Below are 13983 nucleotides of genomic sequence, written 5' to 3'. Positions count from 1 at the left end.
TCCCAGAGGCCTTAAAGGCATTCTCCCATGTTTTCTTTCATCTGGAACTGATCTTTGTGCACTGGGGTAGTTGCCATTTTGCTTTGGTAAGTTAAGTGGACCAAATGTATGACTCAGGAAATGTATCAGCTCCTCCCTTTCAAGGCACGGTAGTGAGACCAAATATTCTGGTTCCCTTGTGGACAGGGCCAAGCTGGTTTGAGTTCTCGGCAATGATTTGTCAGTGTATGGGACTTTCAAATTGGGGTTGGAGCACAGGATCCTCAATGCAACGCCTTTCCTAGATGTGTTTTCCTTGGCAGAGTAGCCAACTCTATCCTAATGCTTGCCACAGTATCAGCCTGGGTAATGTCAACCCCAGGCATCACATTGTGTGATCTCAAGTTATATCATTGTCACTATAAGTAACATGACAATATGTACATATATATGCATATATATGTTGCTCTAAGTTACATAATATATGTCAATGTTTTATATATGTATATACATGCACACATATACACACATACATACTCACATACATACATATGGCCTAAGGTAGGAATTAATTTAGTTTTCAAAGCAAATAACCAGTGTCTCACCATCACTTGCTGGATAACCCATCCTTCCCCACTCATTTAATAATAATACTCATTAAAACACAATTGTTCACACTCTGACTATGACCAATAAAACCTAAACCTCTCCTTTTAGTTTACAAAAGACTAACATTATGAGGATATTTCTTGCATAGATATAAAGATATTTGCAAGGTGAATAATGAAAGCAGAAGGGTTATAGATGCTAGACATTATGGGGTTTGTAAGCAGTGAATGGGAAGGTAAATGAACAGTCTCCTAAGGAAGCTATTCTAAAAACACAAGTGTAGTTGGGACCAGTGAGCAAGAGGGGAAAGAGCAATAATGAAAGGTCACACTCTCTGATTTTGGAGATTAGGATTCAGAATCAAAATGACCTTCAATGGTACAATTTTATTTAAACTGTAGTCTTCTGCTTGGAGGAAAAGCCCTCCATATTTAAAAAAAGACAATTTCTTTAGGTTAATCACTTGATTCTAGGGAAGAATCCACAAGACAGGGAAGATAGCTCTGCTGAAAGGCCGTAGTAAAAGGGAATCACTGTGCTTGGATGCACATCTCAGAACAGATGTGCCTTTAGGGTCAGGCACGGTGTTCCATTAGGTTTTTTTTAACTAGTACCTGACCAGTTTTGGAGTGTAATGGATGCCTATTAATAGCATGTTTTTTTTTTGTTTTGTTTTGTTTTTTTTGTTTTGGTAAACTATTCCTGATCACCAAAGGCTAAATTTAAAAGGCTATTTCAAATGAAAATTTTCTTTTAGCATATTTGAAAACCAGAAAATTGTTAAGAATGACTCTTATGAAAGTTTTCAAAATAATATTTTTATGTCAAATGTGTTCAGGAACCAGGCTATTTTTTTCAAAGCAAATGGACTTGAGAAAAGGATCCTTCCCCTCTTCTTGTTGATAGACATAAAAATAATAAGAATATTAACTCAGTTTTTTAAAGATACGTAAAATGCTTTTTTTATATACTGATACTTCAACTCCATTGTTGAAATATCCATTATGGTAAGCAAAGGTAAGTGCCCAACCACAAAGGAGAGTGCATAAGAAGGAAAAAAAAGTTTATCTTCCAATTTATTATCACTGAGGGAATTGTTTACCGGAAATATTCTTTTTCTAATTTTTAACTGTTGATGGCTGTTATGGTTTAGATACAAGGTCCCCCAGAAGCTGATGTATAAGACAATGCAAAAGTTTTCAGGGGTGAAATCATTAGATTATGAAAGGTGTAACCAGATCAGTGGATTAATCCACAGATATAGATTAACTAGGAAGAAACTGTAGGCAGGTGGGGTGTGGCTGAAAGAATTAAGACACTGGAAATATGCCTTTAGAGTATATGTTTTGTCCCTAGTGAGCAGAGTTCTGCTTCTTTGTTGTTAGGTCCTGAGCTGCCACAGTTATACACATCTAACATTATGGTCTCCCTTACTTTTGGCCCAGAGCTATGGAGGAGTCAGCTAACCATGGAATGACACTCTGAAACCATGAGCTGAAATAAACTTTTACTCCTCTAAATTGTTGCTGTCAGGCATTTGGTCACAGTAACAAAAAGATGACTAAAACAGTGGTGAATTGTTCAGTGTGGGAGTTAAGATCAACATATATTAATTATGAGAAAATTGATTGTCCGTTTCTTAAAATCTTAATAGAATTCATGAATTTACACATTATAATTCATAGACTATAATAATATAGCCTCATTGCCTTGTCTTACAAAAAAATCCATTCAATATAATATCATATTGACATATGTGCATATTATGATATGCATATTGCATATCATATTGCATAATATAATGTCATTGTAATATATATAAGCTCACTAACAAAAGTTATATAGACCTTAAGCTAAGACAAAAAAACATGTGGGGTCCAAATGGCATGAAGGGGGATGAAAATAAGAAATAAATTTCTCTTTATTTAGTGGTGCTACATGGGAAATGCCATCTGATTTACATGAAATTGCAATTTAACTTATATATAAGATAAGCTAAAACCATGGCTAAAAGTTAAATGCATAAATATTATAGTATCTATAGAGATAGTAGAAATCATTGAAAGTCTGGGTTAATTCCCCAAAAACCTCCTAAATGGTGATTCGTGTTGTTTTGTTTTCTCTTCCATAAATTTATTGGGATGGCTGTATGGATACATGTTTTTGTATATTCTGTAATGTTGATATTCAAGATTAAAAGAAAATTTTCAATTTAAGGTTAAAATCTCATAAAGGTGGGCTTTTAGCAAATAGAAATTTTTAATATAAGCAAATATTATCTATGAGGACAGGGAGGAAACTAGGAGAATAATATTTACAATGATAAACCATAGTTTCTAATGTCCCAAATGTTGAATGATTCTTCTTGATTTCCCTTGTAAAATATACACAATGATACTCACAGACCTGGGGAAGTAGCTCATTTGTAGAGTATTTTCCTAGCATATGTATGGCCCCAGACTCAAGCCCCAGTACTACAGGGGAATAAAGAAGGAAGACCTCAGACCTTACAGTTTCTTAAGCTGGGAATAAATAAGGTGACTATCAACCTCTAAGCCAAGTAACTTGGCTTTTAGAAATTGCAGAAGTAGTTTTCTATTCTGTTCAAGTGGATGGATACAAGACATTTTCTGATGCTGAAGGCCTACTTCTCTGATGGGATATTAACCTTTGCCACCCTGCCAGGGCAATGCTAACATGATTTTGTCCTGAATAATGGATTTTTTTTTCCTTAAATAAACTCATTCAAAAGTTGTTAGTTTTTTAAAAAGACTCAATCAATTGAATGAGACCATCACTATTTTAGCAATCTCCTGATTATTAAAAACAAATCAAAATGTTCCCAAGTTCTATAGGTTAGTACAAATATACCTTATGCCAACAGCTTCATTATAATCAGGAAAAAAAGCTGCTTTTCAACTTCTATATAGCATTTATGTGAAGTCTATCACTCAGGACACTACAGAAATATAAAAGTAGTAATTTTCCAAGTGTATGATTCTTTATGTCTCCCTAGCCCCAGCAAAAAGGCAAATCACAGGTTTTGCATGGCTGTCTTCCTTTCCAGGTTGAAGTGAGACCATTTTATAATGAAACCTTATAGTTCTTTTCTTTGTTAAGCTCTCCTTTACCTATTGTAGAATAATTTCTGAAAATTAGATATACATGTGCTTAACTTTCCTATTGTACTCCTTGTTTCAGAGAAAGAAAAATCACACACAAAAAGGTAGGTTTTCTGAAAGGTTGAAAAGAATATGGTGAATTTGCAACAGAAAGAAAATTAGAAAAAATATCCACCTTGACATTCTTGGTATCAAATAGTTTTCAAATTATTATTTAAAGCAATGGTCCCCCTTCAACTTCTCATGTTCCTTTTGAAAATATAACTATACATTGTCTCTGGTTTTTTTTCTCCCAAGACCTTAGCCCACCAGCTTCTAACATTTTCTCCTCTCCTAGTCTCCACATTCATCTCCTCAGTGAGACCATAGTTAGACAACTTTAGGAATCAAGCCAACTCACAACTCTGCCCTTTTATCTTAATAGGATTTTCCAGAAATCATGTGGATAAAGATCATACCAATTATTCTGCTTTTTCAGCTCTCAGTAACAGGAAAGTGTCTGTTAATGAGATTTCGGTATTGATAGACATCAACATTTTCCAGAAAGAAAATGGCATCATTTCCAATGTGCAGGAAGCAATTTCTCAATGGATAGTCAGGTTCAAAAAGCACAGGAAATATAAAAATGAAAGACTTAAAAATTATGGTCATGCAGGCAGCTTGTTTATTTTAACCAATATATTTCTAAACAGAAATGAAATGTGTTTTTATGATTCTTGCAGTCTGGAGTCCATACCTACTGGGGCAGAAAATCAACATTTAATAATGTTAAATAATTTCTGCCCATAGAGGATATGTAAGTTCTCAAAATGTTTGGATACATATAAAATGAGCAGTACCTGGAATTCAAGTTCAACCAGTGAGACACATAATCTTTGTGTTGCCTTTTTCCATATCCCTTGATTGGCATGTGTAGGAAGGCAGCAACTCCTAAAGAAACTGGGTTTTGTGGGTCATTAATAAATGTTCTTTCAGAGAAACTAACTACATGTAGGAACAAAAAATAGCTTCAATGAAAAATTATGATTATTGAGACCACAGACTCCAAGCTTATTGGATTCTAGTCTCTCATTGTCTTTGAGCAATTTTACAACTCATAAATTAGAGAGAGATCTGATGGAAATGCAAACTAACGCAAACATTACATCCACAGGAGTAGTTTAACCCAAGAATTTCATCTTGCATGATCACTCACACAGATGCTCATAATGAAAACTAGAAAATATTACTAATTCTTCTCTTTACCTTTCACTGTCCACAACTTGTCCAGTAGCATTAAATTATATGCCAATTCCCCCATTAAATGATACATGTATTTAACCATCCTGGCCCAAGCCATCACCCTATCTCTCTTGAAGTGATAACCAGAGGATAAACTTCAGAACTTAAGTCAAATCATGTTTTGCCCTGCTTTCCACCCTCCAATGCCTTTTCATCACACTGAGAATAAAATCCACCTTTCCTGCAGGTGATTTTTACTTATTAAATAGTCTTTTCCTCTCTCTCTCTCTCTCTCTCACACACACACACACACACACACACACACACACACACGGCATTCATCTCCAACTGTTGTTCTTCTTGCTTATTTTTGCTTGAAGATATCAAACTTATTCTATCTTCAAAGACTTCATGATCACTCTCCCTTCTCCAAGTAACACTTTCTAGAACTTTCCATGGCTGACTCATTACTCAAAATCTATTGAGAGAAGCCATACTGGACCATCCTATTTAAAAGTGTATCTTCCTTCCAGAGCCCTGACCTTTTCCTTCTTTATTTTCTTAATTACACATACGAAAATCTGAAATTATATCACATATCCATGTGTCTATTATTATCATTGCCCCCATACTAAAACATCAACTCCTAGAAATCACAGACTCATCTTTCACAGTTGACTTGTCAATGTCCACAACTGGGTGTGGCTTAAAGGATGCCATTGTGGGCTGAATAAAATCCTCCTCTACCACCATTGGGTCACTTCTCATTCTAGAAACTGTGACTATGTTACCTTAAGTAGCAAAGGGACTTTCCAGATGGGATTAAATTAGTGATCTCAAAATAGGTATATTATCCTTGATTATCTGGAAGGGCCTTAAATGTAATCAAAGATTTTTTATGAGAGGTAACTATATCAATGATGATCTGGTGATGAAACTGAAAATGAGAAGGGAGGAGACAGAATTCTGGCAGCCTCTAGAAGCCGGAAGAGGCAAGGATGCACTCTGCCATCAAGCCTCCAGAAGACAATAACCTCCAGACACTGTGATGTTAGCACCTGTTATGGTTTAGGTGGGAGGTGTCCCCCAAAAAGCTCACAGATGAGACAATGAAAGAAGGTTCAGAGAAGAAATGGTTGGGTTGTAAGCATCTTAACCCAATCAGTGATTTAATCCCGATAGGGATTCACTGAGTGGTAACTGAAACGGTAGGATGTGGTTGGAGGAGGTGGTAATTCCAGTGTGTTTTTGGTGTGTATATTTGTATCTGGAGAGTGGAGTCTCTCTCTCTCTATGCTTCTTGATCACCATGATGTGAGATGTTTCCCTGTGCTATGATGTTCAGCCTCATCTTGAGCCATGAAAAATGGAGCCAGCTTTCTATGGACTAAGACCTCTGAAACCCTAAGCCCTCAAATAAACTTTTTCTGGTCAAATCCTTTAGTCACAGCAACAAAAAAAGCTAAGTTAAACTGCCCCATAAGACCCATCATTTCTGACCCACAATTTTTAGCTAATAAATGTTTGTGTTAAGCCACTAAGTTTGTGGTCAATTTGTTTTAGCAGCAATATCGAACAAATACAGATGCAGTCAATAGGAATTCACTTAATGAGTCCACTTAATAGAGGAATATAATACTTTGGAGGGAGGTTGTATATTAAGAACTTTTAGGTCTTGTCTGTTAGGCTCATGAGAGTGTATGTAGAAAGCACTTTATATAATCACTCAATACTTACCGAATGTTATTATTTTTATGTTTTATAGTTCAAGGGAAGTACAAGCCCTCTGTTCCTTATCTCTCGCTGTACATTAAAACCACTTGAAGAAGTATAAAATGCTCATGCTGTATCTCCTAACAGCAAGGACCAGCTACATAAGTTGCAGGACCTCATGTAAAAAGTATAGGGCTCCTTAAGCACAAATTATTATAAACTTCAAAATAATACCAACAGCCTAGCACTTAAATCAAGCTCTGAGTTCTTGTAGGGATGACTGCACACATCATGTCCCCCACAGAGTTCCCTTTATCCAAAGCATTCTGAAATAAGTTGTATGGGCTTGTTTTAAATGTCAAGTTATTCTAGTGTGAAACCACAGTTGAGTACAACTGATGTAGTTCAACAATAGTTTTCAGTAAGTTGAAAACACTGAGACCCTTTGGTGGTACACCAGAATATCTCTAAAACAAATTTTAATGAGACAAAATCAAGCTTTTTTGCTTACTATGGTATGGCAGAGTGCTACCTCAAAGAAGTCTTTATTGCACCTCAGATGAAGGATGGCAAAACTGAAATATTTATTAAAATTCCAAGTGACTGAAGCCTTGGTTAGTTAGGATTGGGTAAAGATCAGAATGCAATTGTACAAGATCACAAGATTCTTCTATTGAAGAATCTGGTGGGTCTTTTAGAAGGTCCCTGGATAGAACATACAGTTATTTGTCACTTTTATTTTCCTGGGCAAGTGTTTTCTGGAAAAATTATGATGACAAACACAGTATGGAATAATAAAGTCAAGTTAATTTAGACTTTAGGCAGTGTAGACATGCTGGATTTGCTCCAGGAAGGTGAAATGTCTTGTTCAGCATTACACAAGTAGTGAGTGAGTCAAGATGGACCCTGAAGGTTCTGACTCAAAAGTAATGTTCATACCACCTTCCAGGGTGCTTCTGCACTTAGACTTGTGTAGGAGAGAGCAATAAAACAAAAGAAATGTGTGGAGCTTTTAACATATGTTAATCTAGATAACAAAGTAGATTTTACTAAAATTCTTTCCAGAGATAAAAATAATTATTTGTGATTCTGAGTTTTGTTAGCTGGAATTACTGGACCATGTAGGGTCACTAAATTTAGACAGTTTATATTCTGGCAGTGAATCTATAGGTCTTCATATTTGTGATGTGACACTTATCACATCTTGGATTAAATTATTACCCAAATCAATAGTGCATATTTGGTATGAAAGCCAAATGCATGAACAATGGAATAAAGAAGTGGGAACTGAAGAATGGTTTTTTGAAATAACTCCAGAAAGAACAATGTGGTTGAGGCTTTGATAATATGAAAACTGATTTGGTGGTGGGTTGCGGGTAGGGAGATGCATGTTTCCAATTAGAAAATCAGACGGAAGGAGCAAATTTGATGTAGTAAACTTGAGATTCTCTTCAGAAGCAAATCTTCCCTGTGAAATTGCAAACTGTATATTATCTTTGAGACAGCTTCAATAGCCATCTGATTTTTTTAAGACATTATATTACACTCTTAACAAAGAAAAACAGCCTACGTCAATACCACTTGGAACCGTCAAAAGCTGTTGCCTTGCTCCATTGGTGGTGAATGGTTTCATTCCAGGGGGATCTGGCTGCTGCCATGGAAGTCAACTTCAAGCCAACTTTGTAGCAGTCAGAACAGGCTAACAGCTCCCAGAAACTTGAGAAATTTCTGGAAAAATATGCCAATGAAGGTCCAAATAAAAAAGTTTTGAGTTGTGATTAGAGCAGTCCACTAAAGTGATACAAAGGCACAGACACAAAATTAAAGAGGTGCAGCACCTACCATCCTACTCCAAGGATGACTTATGCAGGTAAAACTAAAGAGGCTGAAATTAATGTAATGTTTGGTGGAAAGGATGTGCTCATATATGGCTGGGAGAATTCCTGAGGTGGAATGACTGCAAGATGTGACTCATGAGCCCTGGCCACTCCCCTGGGTGAAGTTGATAGGTGAGTGAGCCACAATTTGCTACATTCTTAATCCAAGAGCAAGAATTTTTAGCATTAAAGTAGCTGACAAACCTGAGGAGGCAATAGAATGGATAGCAACAACCTCAAGAACCATCTCATGGGGCCCATACTACATTCCTTGAGCAGATTTAGGGAACTGGGAGTGATAGCAAGCATAATCCATCTTATTCAGATCTTCTTAGGTAAGCATAAACAAGGTCCAAATTCCTTCAGGATCCCCTACACACACACAATTCTTCTTGAAGAATTGGCACCAATTTGACTGCAGTACAATAGGTTTCCTATGGTGAGGAATCTAAAAGAATCCAACATGGGTGAGTCCATAGGAGGATCACCCCAACCTGCCCAGACAAATCTGGAGGGCTGAAAGTGTCCAACACTTGCTTCTGTTGTAGAGAAGGAACTTCCAGAGTAGTCTCCACCATGAGGGTACTTAAAAGCAATGTAAGCTTTCCTTACACAAGGAACAGGGACTGGAGGAAATTGAAGATTCTCTGAATGGGGAGAGGGTATGAGTGTGATTAAATCCTGAATCTGATAAGTAGGCCTTCAGGAAATTTTCCATTTTCTATCTACACTGTTTGTGGAGAGGACAAAGATGAATTTTGGCAGAGGGAACTAGTCTAAAAGTTCTATGACAAAAGCCTGGCAAGAATTCTGATCTGGCCAGCATAAACTAAATATGTCAGATAAGGGCTGACAGATGGAAAATGTAGTAGGTATACAGGGACAAGTCCTTTGGACACATGGATATGGAAGGCCTCCTACCCTTTTCCTCTCTCAATAAAGGAGAATTCTGGCCATCGTCTTTGATATTTAGTACTTTCCTGGAGATCCACGGTTTTGTTGTACAGCAAGATGAACCTTAGAAACAGAGACAGTATATTTATATCTATGTCAGAAAGGATCTGTGGAAAGAGGATCTTCCTTTAGAGAAAGTAAAGAAGAGAGTTAGTAGTAAAAGGAAAGTGGCTAGGGAGAAGAAAACAATTGGTGCTGATACTTTGGGGGAACACCACAAAGAATTTTTAGGGAGAGAATAAAAAATATAATGAGGCAATACACTAGTTTGGGGAATGAATAGCTTCAGGGAATAAAAAGAGAGAATTATAATAATATTTAGAAAATCATTTATAAATCGAAAGATTTCTGGATTATAGTCCTTTGAATGCAATAATCCACAGATAGGGCTATCTGAGCCTCAGAATTTAATTAGTATCTGGCATCCTACCTCATAGCAAAAAAAAAAAAAAAAAAAAAAAATCATCCAACCTAAGAACACAATCATCACCAATTAGCTTCCTCCCAGTATTTACACTTGCTTCCAAGATCATTTTATTCTGATTTCAGGAGTTGGATAGATAAAGGTTGAGTGTTGATCTCTGATGGATCTGTTTATTTTTGGTTCATCCTTATTCTTAACATTACTTGTTTCAGAGACCCAACCCAAATGAAAGGGTCTCATAAACCCTTCCACTCTTAACCAATCCCTGTCTCCTCAACCACGGGATACTCTCAAAAGCATCCCTAAGCTTATCAACACTCCCCTATTTCTCCTCTTAGAAAGAGCAAATGCCATCAGGAGAAAAATAGCCATGAATGTCAGGATAACCCCTTGCTCTTTGATATCTTGTAGACTCTAATGCCATATAATACAAAATATATACATGCATATTTATATTGCTTCTAAAGCAATTTTTCACGTTGTTCTCATTGAAAGAGCTAGTTAAAATCCTCTGCCTCCTGATTAATGATGTGGAAGTTTCCTATTAATATCATTGTAAATATGAGACACAGAAATTTTAGGTAACATGCTTAAATTCAGATCCATGACAAGCTGTGGACCTAGACTCAACCCCAGGAAGATCTGTTCCAGTGTCTATTCTCAATCATCAGCTACTTGCCTGCTAGGGAAATATATGTTGCTTTCTAGCGTTTCCAAAACAAATCATGGAAAGTCCTGAGGAATATATTTCTAACATTATGGTATTTCTCCCAAAGGTGATGATAATAATCATCATCATCATCATCATCATCATCCAGGGAATGTCTCAGTCAAAATGTTCAAAGGATCAGTTACATAGAAACATTGTATATACCTGACAATAATAGAACTTATGGGTAATATGTTCATATAATAATAAAATTAAAAAGTATTGAACCAATATATACAGAATGAATGAAACTCAAATACATTATTTTGAAAAAAAAAAAAAAGGTACCTTTTTATATTTCATACTCCTTTCAGGTTTCTAAAGTTTTTCCAAAAAAAAAAAAAAAAAAAACCTATGATGTTTCTATAATAATTTTGTCTCAAGAATTTAGACAAGTCTAATCGGCCCTCTGATGAATTGCTTCCTTGTGTGACTTGTAATTGTTATGGTTTGGATATGAAGTGTCCTCAAAGACTCATGTATTGAAGGCTTGGGTCCCCAATGCAGGTATGTTTAGAGGTAGGGCTTTTGAGAACTGATTGAAATGTGAGGGCTGACTTCATCAGTAGATTAATCCACTGATGATCTATGACCACTGGGTGGTGATAAAAACTGTAGGCAGTTGAAAGATATTGGTTCCTGGGGGTATTTCCTTAGGGGGACTGTACCTTGTCCTGGCCTTCTCTCTCTCTCTCTCTCCTTCCTCACCTCAGGTCTAAAATGTTGTAGGCAACCTACAATTGACCAAAACGTCAAAAAAAATTTTTAAATTCTTTCCTCTTCTAAGTTTCTCTTGTCAGCTATTTTGGTCACAGATAAGAAAAGCTAATACAGTAATTTTGGATTGTGAATTCATCTTAAATGGGGTTTTACTTGTGTGAATCTTTAAGCCAGGATGGGGATGTTTTAAAGAGTAGTTTTGTTGCTTTCACCTATATGACCTCACCTGCTGCTCCATTAGCCTTATAATTTCTGTTTTGAGACTATGGAACTATTCTCAAACTGCAAGTTTTATAAGGTCACACCCATGATTATAATTTCTTAGAGAGGCCTATTGTGTATCAACACATACACCAGGCTAAGAAAGGTTTTCTTGTGCTAGTGAACAGACTTGTTTTGCCAAGTATGTAAAATGGGATATTATTTAAATTCCAATATCCCATCTTGAGGCAGCCAACACCTTTTATCCTCTAACCACGTGGCCAATAAAACGTATATTCTGCTATTTCCTAGGGCAACAGCTTTCCACCACCACCATTACCATTATCACCAGCACTGGGAGAATCCTAGTACTAACAGTTTATTTGTTTCATGGTAAATTTTCAGCCTCATGTTCTTTTTGAGATCAACTTTGCCTTTAAAAAGATACCAGTTATAGTTTAGCCAAGATCTCTAGCTTTTGTAGTGAGCTTTCAAATGTTTTCTACCATATTTCTTGAAAAGTGTGTTTTGGAAATGCTAGAGATTAAACTCCTCCTTGAAGATTCACATTATTAGCTCCTTAGAGGACACCAATTTAAAAATTCCTTTGATCAAAAACTCTTTTTGACATACAATGCACAAAAATCTCTTCTTGGGTTGGGCCATAGATCACCACTTTATGCATTTTATAAATGAGACCATTCTGCTAGCCCAAGAAGAGCCATGAACTAGTTTCTTGAAGTCATTTACTTGGACCTACTAATAAGACCATGTTTGAATCACAAGACAAGGGCTTATCTTCCTCTTATAGTATAAGAGCAGAACTACAGTTTTAAAACATGTCAATATCTATGTTAAAAAAAATTACCTTCCTTTATGCCATTTAAAAAGATAATTGCCTCTGTTAGAAGGTAATTCCTACTTTTCCAGGGTCTACAAAACAAATGCTTTGAAAAGAGGGTCAAATGTCTTGATGCCAAAATTATAATCCAATGGCTTGGCCCATGGTGTTATATATGGACTGACCTAAATAAACAAGACATTTGGAAAACTCCATTCTATACCTGGCTCTCTCACCACTATTGCAGTAGTATGCTATTTTCCACCAGTGGAGAGAGCCTTCCCTCTATTGGCAGTCAAGGATATCAAAAGTATTAAAGAATGCATTGTACAATAATGTTAGTGGCCAAAGTAATTACGAGTGTGTGGTCAACTTATAAACTACTGGGTTTTAATGCTATTTATTAGACTAAGATTCATGCTTAGAACTTATACACAGAGAGCTTGTTTGAAGAGCAGTTCCATAGAATAACAGCCCAGTAATTAAGATTGTCCTAGAACACATATATTCTCTGGGTCTATCCTATGGTCTCTACCTAAGCAACAACAAAAAATAATTTTAGAAAAGGTCTCCATAAGTGACAGTAGTACACAATGAATTCTGATGGTGAAGACTTTCCAAAGGATAATATTTAAGTTAACATGATTAGTCAAATGTCTACTAAACAGAATATTTGAGAAATCTATAAATTTCTGATAAGAGTATCAGATATTTATTTTTTTTTTTTTTTTTTTTTTTTTTCTGTTTTAAATTTTTTATTGTTGGCTGTTCAAAACATTACATAGTTCTTGATATATCATATTTCACAATTTGATTCAAGTGGGTTATGAGCTCCCATTTTTACCCCATATACAGATTGCAGAATCACATCAGTTACACAACCATTGATTTACATATTGCCATACTAGTGTCTGTTGTATTCTGCTGCCTTTCCTATAGTATCAGATATTTAAATAGGAGGAAAAGCTCATGCAAAGATTAGAGAGAAAGTGAATTCATAACTTTCTCTTCAAAAAGAAAGTAAGGGCCAGAATTTATCTCGCTGGGTAGGCAAAGAATCTCTACCAAGAATAACCAAGTTTATATAGGCTGAGACAAAGCTAACATACATATTTCTCTGTAGGAGGAAATAAGATTCAGAGTTAGTTACTCTGAGGGAGGGATTTAGAGGCATACCAATTTAATAACTTTCTTACTACATATCCCACTATCATCTTCTAAGAGAAAAATCAAATCTCCCATCACATTAAGGCCTGAAAGTGTTTAAAGAATTGCCTCACCTCCTTTGTGCTATTTTACTGCAATAGTGGCAAGAGAGCCAGGTGTAGAATGGAGTTTTCCAAATGTCTTATTTAGGATACCAGGTCGGTCCACAGTGTCTTGGAGGAATCACAGCATCATTTGCCATAGGTTCCAGTCCTGCCACCCCCAGACCTCAGGACTGGGAGGTGAGTGGAATGATTTTGTAAAGGTAATACAATTGGCTATGTATGATGATGAGGAGCTCTTGAATCATAGAACTCGTCCTTGAGCAGCTAAATGGCACATAATTTGGTCTTTACAGAGTTGGGGTGGGAGAGGTGGGGAATGAACAGACAGATAAAGAGCAAACA

The sequence above is a fragment of the Marmota monax genome, unplaced genomic scaffold (genome assembly GCF_021218885.2).
Source record: "Marmota monax isolate L192 unplaced genomic scaffold, Marmota_monax_Labrador192_F-V1.1 WCK01_AAM20220418_F8-fsc00014, whole genome shotgun sequence".
NCBI lineage: Eukaryota > Metazoa > Chordata > Mammalia > Rodentia > Sciuridae > Marmota > Marmota monax.
Note: the sequence above shows the minus strand (reverse complement) of the source record.